The sequence below is a fragment of the Lontra canadensis genome, unplaced genomic scaffold, assembly GCF_010015895.1.
Source record: "Lontra canadensis isolate GAN:19392208 unplaced genomic scaffold, GSC_riverotter_1.0 scaffold71, whole genome shotgun sequence".
In the NCBI taxonomy this organism is placed as follows: Eukaryota; Metazoa; Chordata; class Mammalia; order Carnivora; family Mustelidae; genus Lontra; species Lontra canadensis.
This window is the reverse complement of record NW_022631065.1, coordinates 5,732,515-5,746,162: the sequence shown is the minus strand read 5'-3', so window position 1 is coordinate 5,746,162 and position 13,648 is coordinate 5,732,515. Positions and strand designations below refer to the sequence as shown.

The 13,648-nt window shown below is 38.3% G+C and overlaps 1 protein-coding gene across 3 annotated transcripts in view; it reads left to right on the top strand.

Moving 5' to 3' along the window:
- Window positions 1–13,648, top strand: part of CTNNA2 (catenin alpha 2) — a 1,106,640-nt gene that overhangs the window by 985,427 nt on the left and 107,565 nt on the right. The window lies entirely within an intron of this gene.

Below are 13,648 nucleotides of genomic sequence, written 5' to 3'. Positions count from 1 at the left end.
TGAACAGATCTGGAGGGCATGTGTATCCCAGTGGCTGGGTTGTGGAGGGTATAGACGGAGGTAAGATCACCATCAGAAGGAGGTGGTAGGGACAGCTTCTTGGGAAGACAAAATATTAGATATTGTGGATAGAAAAGGCTATTACAGTCTAAATCACTTCTCCATGACGGACTTTGAAATTAGATTATGAAAATAATGAATTTCAGCAGAAGCTGTAATGACCAAGATTGTTCACCCTAGACATCATAATACCTTTTAAATGCATTTTAATATAACCCTGACTATTGGTATAAGTTATCTTATTTCTCTCTGAAAGGTCAAAGTGATTAGGATCTGCAGGAAATATTTTATTTTTTTGGTGGTTGTGGTATTCATGGAGGTGGGCAATCATAAGTAGAGGAGGAATGTGAAGGAAATCTCCTCTATTTAGGAGTCCTTCAATAGGCGATGTGTAGTTTGTCTCAATGCCTTTTCTGTATGACTAAAACCTACATATGCTAGATATTTTAGGGATCTGGCTGATGTGTTTTAATATCTATGTTTGCTTTATCCTGAAAGCAAATGCAAAGTTTCTGGCTGAGAGAATAAACATACTACTTACCATGCCAGTTTCCCATGCCTTATTGTTCCTTTTAAGGCAACGTGGTGAGGGCAGGTGAATTCCATGCCCTCAAAAGAGGTCCTTTGCTACAAGGAGAAGAACCACAAAATTATGTATCTGGGAGCTCATCTAAGAACTGGTGTTCAGCAGCCCCCTTCCCCCTGAGAGGCGGAGAGAAACCTCTGTTCTTTAATGTTAATGAACTCCCTCAAAGAAAGGCCCCCTACTTGTTCTAACCCTTTGGGTTATAAATGAATGTTGCCTGCTTTTGTTCCCCTTTGAAATGGGAACACACTTTTCTGGGGAGATAAACATGTAAATCTCTCTCCTGGTCCTTTCACTATTTTAGGACTGCTACTGAGTCATGTTTTAAACCAGTTTACTAGTCATTTTAGCTCAGAAAACTCTGGCCAAGCAGAAATGTGAAAATATCTACCCCACATTGGCGTGTTCATAAGTAACGTGTTCTGCTAGAATTCAGACATGTCCAGCTCTCTTGGCATGAGGAGCTGAAGAGCCATAGGAGTGGGTGCAACTTCAGAGAGTAAGAGATACTACTGTAGGCTGATAATAAACCTCTAATGTGGAAGTGGAAATGGGATAGGGTGGCCATAGAAGGGCCAATGATTACATATTCATGTGCCAGGAGTTAGCAACATACTGCAACAAATGGCACTTTGCTAGGGCTTATTTGTCAAAGTAAAACCAAAAGGAAGGATATTTTAATTCTGTATGATTCACATTATGGTTGTAGAATCCTAGAGGCTGCAAACAGCGTGGTACTTCTTTGTCACTTGAAGGGCATTAGGGGCCTCCATGGAAGGAGCGGTGGGGTGGCAGGGGGGCCTGTGTATTTACTCTAGTGGTGCTAGTGTTGGTGTCCGTGAGAATTGGTGGCCAGGATATATTTACTGTGCACCACTGAAGCAGTAAGTTCCCTTCACCCAGATTCTCTGTCCCATCAGTAATAGTTGTCTGAATCCTACAGAAGAGGAATATGCCGACAGTCACCTGTTTGGGAGTATATGTGATATAGCATTGGAATAGCCCAGAAATAGTTTGGTTTGGAAAAATAGGAAGCTTTGCTTGTGGACCCCTGAAATAACAGATGACCTGAAATAACAGAAGGACATAAGAACTGAAATTCTGTTTATTCTTGCCAAAGTGACTCTGAAGTAATCTCCCCACCTGGTTTGCCTTTCTATATTTTACCTGTTCTTTAGCACTAGCTGGATTCTTCCTTGTCAGTGAATTTCTCTCTCTAAGCACACCAGCCAGTCCCACCTCTCTGTGTTCTCATTACTCCTATTACCTGTGTCACTTATTAGTACCTACCACTCACCTCCCTGTGTCGAAAATGGTTTCCCCATTTTTCTCTTAATGTAACTATCTGCTCTCTGTCAGTATTTCTATCTAAATGTATTTGTGTATTGCTTCTGAATTAAATTTTAACCCCTTGAGAACTGAGACTACCTCTTCATTTCCTCCAGGCTGATTAGAGTTCAGGGTCCAAAATGTTTTTTTAACATAAAGGAAAAATATAATTAACACTGTATGCTATCTTATTTTGAGGTTGTACCCTTTTAAAAAATTACATGCTTAATGATCAAGGTCAGAATCTCAGCAATTATTTTATAACATCTTAATCCTTTAAGTCTCACTGATGCCAAATTTAACTGTAGTTAACAGGTTTGGTTTCCACAAACACTGTAAGCTCAGTTAAGCATCCTCGTGTTCAACTCTTTATTCATTTCTTAAGTTTCAGAATTAAATGTGCCATCCTTCCCTTTTAACTTATAAACGATTTGTGATTATTTTTGAAATGCTTATTTTAAAATATAAGAACTTTCCAAGCAAGCATTTTCTTTCCCTGGGGAAAGGAACTTGTGTCTAGACAAGAGCAGATGGATGCTCCCTGGTTCTCTCAGGGTAGTTATCATGAATGAAATGTAGAGGGTTTTTTCTCCACCCCCCCCCGCCCCTTCTCCTCGGCATTCCTTTTTCATCTTTCATCAAACAATTCAGCTCATGGGTTATGTATGGCCTTCTGGAACTTGAATTTGATTTTGATGTTTGAAATGTACATTATAATTTTCCAAACATGAATTTATGAAAATGGCAGCCTGTAGGAACTCCCACAGAGGAAACAGATGACGGAGTCTGACGAAAGAAAGTCCAGGAATACACACGGGAATGGGTGGGGTGGAGGGGGGAAGAATACACATAGATTTGAAAAATTAGGACTGGCCAGGATGATGCTGACAGCTGTCTGGAGAGTAGAAACAGCTGACAAATAGTCACCAAGGAATAAGGAGCAGATTAAACTGGTCCTCTTTTTGTCTTTGCTCCTAGTTGCCAATGCTCAACATCTTCTAACTTGATTATGAGTTATCAAGATAAAGCATGGTAAAAGCTAGTATCACTGGTCTGGACAAGGTAAGATTTAAATTTAGAGAGTATTTAAATATTTTTGCTACTATTCCCTCTACCGCATTTCAAAAGGCATCGAAGAATACTTCACTCAAAATTCATATTCAATTAATCAATTAAATAAAATAGTGGCATAAGTTTGAGATAGAAGGCAAATAGTTCCACAAGAATATTAGATTAAGTTGGAGGTTTCTGTGGGAAAAAATGAGGTAGAGAAGCTGGTTTTGATTTTTTTCCAGTTATGAGCTTTTTTATTAAGTCTCCTAACTTTTTTAAAATTTTTAAATTTTTTATTTCTTTTCAGCGTAACAGTATTCATTGTTTTTGCACCGCAGCCAGTACTCCATGCAATCCGTGCCCTCTCTAATACCCACCACCTGGTTCCCCCAACCTCCCACCCCCCGCCCCTTCAAAACCCTCAGATTGTTTTTCAGAGTCCATAGTCTCTCATGGTTCACCTCCCCTTCCAATTTTCCTCAACTCCCTTCTCCTCTCCATCTCCCCATGTCCTCCATGTTATTTGTTATGCTCCACAAATAAGCGAAACCATATGATAATTGATTCTCTCAGCTTGACTTATTTCACTCAGCTTAATTTCTTCAAGTCCCATCCATGTTGCTACAAAAGTTGGGTATTCATCCTTTCTGATGGAGGCATCATACTCCATAGTGCATATGGACCACATCTTCCTTATCCATTCGTCCATTGAAGGGCATCTTGGTTCTTTCCACAGTTTGGCAACTGTGGCCAAATGACCCTTCTTTTCACCACATCTGTATCTTTGGGGTAAATACCCAGTAGTGCAATTGCAGGGTCATAGGGAAGCTCTATTTTGAATTTCTTGAGGGATCTCCACACTGTTCTTCAAAGTGGCTGCACCAACTTGCATTCCCACCAACAGTGTAAGATGGTTCCCCTTTCTCCACATCCTCTCCAACACATATTGTTTCCTGTCTTGCTAATTTTGGCCATTCTAACTGGTGTAAGGTGTTATCTCAATGTGGTTTTAATTTGAATCTCCCTGATGGCTAGTGATGATGAACATTTTTTCATGTGTCTGATAGCCATTTGTATGTCTTCATTGGAGAAGTGTCTGTTCATATCTTCTGCCCATTTTTTGACATGATTATTTGTTTTGTATGTGTTGAGTTTGAGGAGTTCTTTATAGATCCTGGATATCAACCTTTTGTCTGTACTCTCATTTGCAAATATCTTCTCCCATTCTGTGGGTTGCCTTTTTGTTTTGTTGACTGTTTCCTTTGCTGTGCAGAAGCTTTTGATCTTGATGGAGTCCCAAAAATTCATTTTCACTTTTGTTTCCTTTGCCTTTGGAAACATATCTTGAAAGAAGTTGCTGTGGCTGATATCGAAGAGGTTACTGCCTATGTTCTCCTCTAAGATTCTGATGGATTCCTGTCTCACGTTGAGGTCTTTTATCCATTTTGAGTTTATCTTTGTGTACGGTGTAAAAGAATGGTCGAGTTTCATTCTTCTACATATAGCTGTCCAGTTTTCCCAGCACCATTTATTGAAGAGAAGTCTCCTAACTTTTTTAAAGATTCCCTTTCCTCATAGATCTGATGAGGTCGTAATGGATACAGTGTTTAACTGGTCTTCTTGGCAATCAAGGTAAAGTGGAAAATTCTAGGCATGAGTTTATCAAATCTTGTCCTGAGGACCAATTTCATAGGAAATTCACTATTAAAAATGTAAAACCATCAGAAAGATGATGTGGTCCTGCCAAGGAGAGAGAAGGCATAGAAACAGGGAAACTAAGTTTTCAAGATAAGTTGTACAAACTTCCCAGTTAGGGATTTTAGCACTATTTGAGTATTATTTTCGGTTTATTTTGTTCTCACAAAGCCCACTTTTTGGTGATGAATCATGTAATTGTACCTCTGTCCAGAGGAGACCAGATGATTTTGCCTGCTTAAAAATAAAGAAAAAGGTATGTGGATTAGTAGATACAGAGGTTCATAGTGTGAGGGTGATAACTTTAAAAGCTTGGTTTACTATGAATCTTACATACCCGGTATGATGGTATCTTGCATATATTCCACTTTTTTTGTGCCTTGAAGGCAAGAGCATACTTGTTTTATTTGTCACTTTATTCCCAATGGCTAAGTACTGCCAATGTTTATATATAAAATTGTATACAAAAATTTTTGAGTGTATTATTTTTAAACCTTATATAAAACCTAAGGAACAGCTATCATCCCTGTTTAAATTTGAGTAAACTGAGGTTCAAATTGGTTAACTTGTGAAAAATCAAGTATCAAGATTCATTTATGCATCTTCTTGGACCCAGTAAATATCCAGAAACCTAGACCAAGCATAGTTGCTGCAATTGAACAGAGATTTTAATATGTTCTGTTATGTTTACTGATATTTCTACTTGTGCCATAGCACTTTATAGTTACATAACACTTTATAGTTAGCTATTACTATGTAACAGATCACCCCAAGCCTTAATGGATTAACATTACAATCATTTATTGTCTCATAGTTTCCATGGGCCAGGAGGATTGTACAGTTTAGCTGGGCACCATTGCCTCCAGATCTCTCACAAAGATTTGGTCGTCCTAAGGATCAGTCGGTGAAAGAGCCATCTCTAAACTCACTCCTGTGGTTGTTGGAAAGCCTCAGTTCCTCATCTGTTGTGGACTTAGGGCCTCAGTTCCTTACTGACTGTTGACCAGAGGCCTTTCTCTGTTACTTTCCATAGAGATTTTTTCTATAGCTCAGCTGTCTATCATCAGAGTGAACAAATGAGAAAAAAAGAAAAGGCAAACAAAAAGGGAACCCAACATCTTCTTGTAACCCAATCTTAGAAATGACATCCCATACTCCTTGTTATATTTTATTGGTTAGGAGTGAGTCGCTAGTCTCCGCTCGTGTTCAAATACCAGGAGAAGAGGGATCGTTGGGGCCCATCTCTGACTATCACACATATAAATTTGCAAATGCATCAAGATGGGATGGACAATATGGGTGAAGACCAGCATAATTAGGATAGAACATGAGGACATGTGAACAGATCCCACAACATGGACTCAATAGGGACTTATTTAACTTCTAGCACAGAGTACCTATTTGCTTATACAGTGGTTTCTAAAACACAAAAGATTCACTGAATCAAGACAGAGCTATGCAGTTTATGGTTAAGAGGGCAGGAGAATAGTGGAGCTAAATAGTGGGGAAAGGAAGGCCAAGACTGGCTCAAGGTGATTGGAGAAGGGATTTGGAACAGAGGACAGATCTGAGGAACAATACAAAGAAACAAGCTCAAGCTAGTATATAATTCAAAGATAACAATGTGCATGTCAAAGAGAAGAGAAAAGTAATTACCTCACTAGGGAAAATTCCATTTGACTTAGGTTCTGATATTCAAACATTAATCTCAGAATCTGAGAGACGTGATCTTGCCAGTAGTGACTAAAGTCATAGCCAGATTAGTGAGAGGATACAAAATCAGGGTCAGAAGTTAAAGGTCTAGATGATGCAGGAAATCCTAGCCAAGTGTTTCAGTAAGATTCTGGACATTCTTGTATCTTGTAGGAAAGCATCTATGTGTAGTGGGAGTATATGCTTCTGTAAATACTTATAGAAATGAAATAGCCATTATTCATGAGGTGGACATACAGATCCATTTGATTAGCAAGCAACTAAAAAAAAAAAGATTCTAAGTTCAGAATTTTGGAAGATCCTATTTGGTTGGGGAGAACCTAGAATGTCCTCTAATAAACTAATTAATGATCATGATATTCTTTACTAAAACTACCGAACTGGTATAAAATGACCGCTGGCTTCTTTGGTTCATCCTTTGTTATTTTTGAGTGGTGCCAAAGCTATAAAAGTGTCCACTTCAGTTTGCATTGGACCCTCCTTCTACAATGAGTATGTCTTGGAGCTTTGGATTCTGATGATCTCCTCACTAAATGATTACACTTCACAAATGTGCTGAACTGTCAAGGTATACCTAAAGCCTTTAAAACGCCAGTCAGTCTTTCCTTTGGGCAAATTTGGGCTCCCAGTGGTTTGGATCAACTCTCCTATATACTCTCTTCTCCTCTAACTTAACATTGAGTTGGGGACCACTTGAATAAAATCCCTTAGCAGTGTCTGATAGAGACCATTTTGGGGAAAGAATGTGTTATGAATAGAAAGCACATGAAACAGTACTTTTCTGCTGTGGGGGGAAACTGATATTGCCCCCCTAGAGTCTCCCCAAAATAACACCTTCTGACTTCAGTTATTCTGATAATGTAATTCTCTAACCCCTCCACTGGAGTTGGCCACAATTCTATCCCACTTTTGATATTTTATTCTTCCTAGATTTTTTCAGATGTTCTCATTCTTACTTTTTATTTTATATTAACACTTATTAGACTGGTTCTTTCTCTAAAGCACATGGTCCTTGTCCATTTTCTCTTCTCTTTCCTTGGTCCTGAAGTTTGTGCAAGTACCACACTCATGAGAGTGTGTTGGTTGACTACCCCACTACAACTGAGGGATTCATATGCATGCAGATATCCTAGTTTGGCCCTCGTGAACTCGTCAAGGATACAATAATGAATCTTTCTCCTTGCTCAGTGGTGATCCTCCTACTCAAACAGTTCTGAAAGGGTTCTGAGCTCAGGTTTCCGAAAGGTCCCTAGTGATCAAACCTAGAATGCCCACTAATAACTTGGTTAATGACTCATGAAACTATTTAATAAAATTATTGAACTGATATGAAGTGATGGGCAGAAAGAGACTTAGTAAGTGAAATATGGTACTGCTTATTTGGTCCCTGAAATAGTGAATGACAAGGGAATTCTTTTCTACATTCCATTCTTTGACTTCTCATCCTTCTCCCACTTGGATAGATTAGCTGTGCCAGAAACATAAGAACCTAAGATGCAAAGAGGGAAGAGCTGGTCTCATTCTAAAAGTGACTCCTAATGTAAAACAGTTGACATACAGAAATGTCAAGCAATTTTAATATATTATACTAAGTACTGTAATGGTACATACCTAATTAGGATGTTACAAAATTACAGAGAACTGACAACTTTGTGAATTAAGGAAAGTTTCACAATATCAGTTAATTCTAAATGAAATACCAGAAATTAAGGAGGAATTCACCTGGGCCAAAGAGAAAGAGGGATATTTAAGTTTGAAAATAAATTCATCATGGACATGTTGGTATGACATGGCATGTTTCCATGTCCTCTTTGAAGACATTAAATAATCAGCCTAATTGGAACATTTAAATAAATATAGGTAGGAATAGGTGGAAAAACATAGGTTAAAAATCACAGTCAGGTATCTGATGTTTGTGTTTGTATCTTATAAAGATTTTAGAGTCCCTCACTATTAAAGGGAATCATTGAAGTATTTAAAGTTAGATGTGAATCTTTTAGGTATTTACTCAGGGGCAGTGGGGTTGGTTAGCCATTTATTTCCACTACCTCTAGTTAACCTTGGATTTTGCTCTTATAGTTGTCAGCAGTCCTATTTGCATCTTTAGTGCAACTCCATGTTCATTTTACTGATTCACGCTGTGCTCTTGAAACATCACCTCTGATGTCTTTCTGAAGGATTAAGTCTAGAGCTTCCTTACCTCTCTTTTAGGATCTCAGTAGACACTAGAATGAGGCAACTTTGATTTTTATATGCATGCTGAACTCTGATTTCATTACTCTTAGAATGCCATCATTCTGTGGCCTGGTGTGCACTCTGCATACAAAAGCACAATAAGAACTTACACGTTTACTTTCAACTTTGATCATCCTTTCAGGATATAAGCTATTAAGAGCAATACAGTACTTTGATAAATAACCATAAAGTGGTGTCTATTTTGGATGTAATTCAGAAACTAGAAAGAAATTTCTATTTATGTAATCCTATATCAAAAACTCTGTTAATGTATAATGTGAGAATCACAAAGACAATGCTGTATTCTATCCTAATTAGTGGGAAGCAGAAGCAGCATCATATTTGAAGTAGTTTCAGACTTTTTCTATCTGAGTATTACTTTTGGGATATTTAATTTGTCAGCATTATGAGAGGTATTAGAAGAATTCATAGTTTAACATCTTGGGTTCTGTCAAGATGGATCATTGTTCTATGAACTTTGTTTTTCTGTCTTATCACTTTAAAAAAACAAAACAGGACAAAACTAAAACAGGAAAGAGTGCAGCAGCTTGGAGAGCAAAGGTATATTGGTTAAAGAGTGGTAGTGGTTGACCAAGCCCTAAATAAATAAGTATTGAATGTGTCTAAGCAGAGCATGGAGAAAGATTTTTTAAGGGTCAGACCCAGAGGAACACTGGTTCGAGGTAAGAGAAATGAATGTCTTCTCGGTTAAAGTAAACAAAATTGAATTAGTTGTGGGCTTTATCAGGTTGAGGAATATAATAAGATCATTAGAATATTAAGGATAAATTGAACTCTGAGCCCCCATTTATAACTAGGATTCTGTGCCTCCTCTCCTACCATTTTTCACCCTTAAAAGGTTGATGTTATATTCTGTTCAATCTTTTTATTAAAGAACTTTTTTCCTCCCTCTTCTGACAACGCCACATCCATAACGGTGTTGTTCATACCAATATGCCAGCCCCTCAGTCTCCCTAGAGAGATTCTTTACTCCATGTTGGAGCAAACAGAATGCCTTTCTCCAAACTTAGGGTTTCAGAGCAGTCCTCAGCATGTTTTTGGCCCCAGAACATCCATTATGACAGTGGTCACTTTTTAGGTTTTAGCTTTCCTCTCTTTCCCTTTGGCACAGAATCAGACCTGGAGGCTGTTGGAGAAAGATAACATGTCACCTTCTGCATTTTCCTCCCCAGATCTTCTTCAGGGCAATCTTGCACAAACAGAACAAAGCCACACAACAACACTGATCACCCTTTTATACTCCATCAGAGGTCTTTATGAAAATAGAGATATGTGCCCTAGAGCTAGGGTCCAGCGGGTAGGTACTACCTAACTCAACTTTTATTTTTATTTTTTTATTTTTATTTTTTTTTAAAGATTGGTTGACTGATTTAAGAGAAAGAGAGAGAGAGAGTGAAAGAGAGAGTTATGGGGAATGAGGGGGGGGAGAAAAGGAGAGAGAAAATCCCAAGCAGACTCCCCATTGAGTGTGGAGCCTGAAGGGGGCTTGATCTCACAACACTGAAATCATGACCTGAGCTGAAATCAAGAGCGAGGTGTTCAACTGACTGAGCCTACCAGGTGTACCTACCTAACTCAACTCTACAGTGGGTATTTATTAATTAAGGTTGAATATTAGGCATCTGGTCACAGTCACAATTTCTGAGGGACTTTCTCACATAAAACTGTTGATCAAAGTGGTTTCTTTTACATTCTGGTCCAAGAACTAGAACTTTATTTTTTCAGAGTCTTATTCTGTAAAAAGTACAGCCTTGAGGATAATCTGTTGATCTTTTCAAATATTTGAGTCATGAGAAGATTCAAAGTAAAAAAGGGACAGACATTAATATAACAGACCCTCCTTCTACAACTGAGGTACACCTCAGTATTAACATTTTGCAGTATCTGATTCACATTATTATTTTCTCAAGAATTAAGATATACCTGAAACCTCCTGGGGTGTCTGGGTGGCTCAGTGAGTTAAAGCCTCTATCTTCAGCTCAGGTCATGATCCCAGGGTCCTGGGATCGAGCCCCACATCAGGCTCTCTGCTCAGCTGGGGGCCTGCTTTCCCCTCTCTCTCTGCCTGCCTCTCTGACTACTTGTGATCTCGGTCTGTCAAATAAATAAATAAAATCTTTAAGGAAAAAAAAAAAAAAAACCTCCTTAGGAACTCTACCTCATCTCCCGCCCCTCTTTCCTTCTCTAAGACAACCACCATACTTAAGGTGGTATATATCCTTTTAGAACATGTGTAATAAAATGTATATATCTTTCATTATGCAGTACTCTTTGTGAGTTTTTAAATTATTTCACAAATGGTATATCTTTTCAGTTTGCTGTTCCTGGTCAACACTTTGAACTTAAGACTTACTCATTTGACTATAGTGGCTGTCTCCTGACTTATATCCCGAAATCCATTTTGTTCCATCCTGATGTACTGCCCATGAATATGGAGTGAACAACTCACTGTATCTCCCCAGTGTCTCACTTAGTGGATTCCACACCCTGGGATAGTGCCAGTTGGAAGCGATCCCTTAAAGCTATTATTTTTATTCCTAGGTTTAATATAACTCTTCTTATTAACTTTTGGACTATTCAACCTATTAAGAAACAACTATACCATAGAGACAGAAAGATCTTCCTGTGACTCCAATGTACTCAGTCCTGCTAACCAGTACCTCTTTAGAAGTCATTAATTGGCCATGCCCTAGAAAATGTGTCAGCTCATTGGTTAGGACTAGAAGGCTCTGTTTTATTAGATTTTGTCAAAGTGTTTGCCAGAATGATGTGTGTCCATTTGACTCCCTTCTATAGTAGAAGGGTTCCCTCTTTTCTACATGCTCAGTAAGATGGGTGTTATCTAACTTTAGTTTGTTTGCCCATTCCAAGAGGTATGAAATATTCTCTTGTTGTTCACATTGTAAGTTTTCCAATTATTAGTGAAGTAAAGCATCATGTATTTATCAATAATATGGGATTTAGTATTTTGTGAATTATCTGTCTAACCCCCTTGGTCTAGTTTACTATTTTTAGCCTTATTCGTTTGTAGGAGTAGTTATTTTATGTACACGTAGAACTACTAACTATAAGTGAAACACTAGGGATAAAAATTCAGGCAGCTAACTGCTACTGATGGTACCACACAAATTTGTAAAATTGTTGATGGTCATGATGGCAGCTTAGGCATCAAATAGAATGAAATTAATATTAAGAATTTTCAGTTTAGGAAGGAAAGGGAATTTATAATTCCATTTAAGAAATATACTTATGGGGGGTACCTGGGTGGCTCAGTGGGTTAAACTTCTGCCTTCAGCTCAGGTCATGATCCCAGGGTCTTGGGATCAAGCCCTGCATCAGGCTCTCTGCTCAGCAGGGAACCTGCTTCCCTCCTCTCTCTGCCTGCTGCTCTGCCTCCTTGTGATCTCTATCCATCAAATAAATAAAATCTTTTTTTTTAAAGGAAGATACTTATGGGAAAATGCCAAATACATTAACAATATTTTCATGCCTAGGGAGGTCAATTTCAATGATCTAGATTATTTAGTCATATAAAACAGTTTATTCCAACAGAAATGGAAAGCTGGAATGGCCTTAGCTTCATGTGGTAGCTTTTAGAAGTATATTTTTGTAGAAGTAAAACTCAATGTCCACCAACTTCCTTTTATGTAAAAGTATTTCAAAGGCACAAATGAAAAATTCAAATGGTATAAAGAACCAATCCTAGTAATTCACTCACAGAAGGAAATTCACCCCATGCATGCTTAGGTTTTGATCATTTCTATTGAAAGAATGGCTAGTCTATTTTCCTGTAACTCTCCTCTTTTTTTTTTTTTAATACACTTTTAAACATTGGACTTTACCTAATAGAAATACATTTTTCTAGAAAGGTTTTATCTTAAATACTTTGACCCTAGAAAGTAAAGTAATTTAGCAGAGTTTCTCACACTAGGGATTAAAACGGATGTTAAAGTATCCACAGCAGATGAAAATGAGTATAAAGATGAATCAGGCATGAAAGTTCAGAAATGGAAAATGAATGATGTTTCTATTTTATTGTCCTTGTAAATAAAATGAATTATGCTTTTGGCTTCCATTTGCCATATGAATTGATTGTTACAAGATAAAACCTGAGAAAATGGAATTATAATTTTTGAGAATCAGTGAATCAGCAGCATTTTTTCAAGTAGTCAGTGGAAGTGTTACAGACATTCCACTGAATTTGCTTTCTGCAAAGCTCCACTCTGTATGTAGGTGTCTTTGTTTAAAGAGGTGCAAACATTTTAGGGATTTATATATGTATCTTCTTTCACATTGAAATGGTCCTGGTAAAATGAAACAAAACTGGATTTGGCTTTGAGCCCACTGGTCTGTAAGCCTAGACTTTGTGCTGGAGTCTTCTGGGATTCCGTCTCCTCTCTTGTAAGGTTCTTCTACAAGCCTCCCTCTACTACCATCCCCCTACCTCCAGTCTCAAGTCCTGTCTCAACAAAAGTGAAATACATCTGATCACTTCATTCACATGTTGCTATGAAATCCTATAGGTTAAGATCTATTACTCAAGGGGCACCTGGGTGGCTCAGTGGGTTAAAGCCTCTGCTTTCAGCTCAGGTCGTGATCCCAGGGTCCTGCATCGGGCTCTCTGCTCAGCGGGGAGCCTGCTTCCACCTCTCTCTCTATCTGCCTGCCTCTCTGCCTACTTGTGATCTCTGTCAAATAAATAAATAAAATATTAAAAAAAAAAGATTTATTACTCAACACCTATGACTTTAGCATATGATATTAGTTAAATATTTACCAAGGCTTTTTGAGGGCCAAATGCCATCCAATAAATGTGTATGCATCATTTCATTAAGATAGAACCTTTTAGGAGTGCCTGGGTGGCTCAGTGGATTGAGCTATTGCCTTCGGCTCGGGTCATGATCTCAGGGTCCTGGGATCGAGCCCAGCATCGGGCTCTCTGCTCAGCGGGGAGCC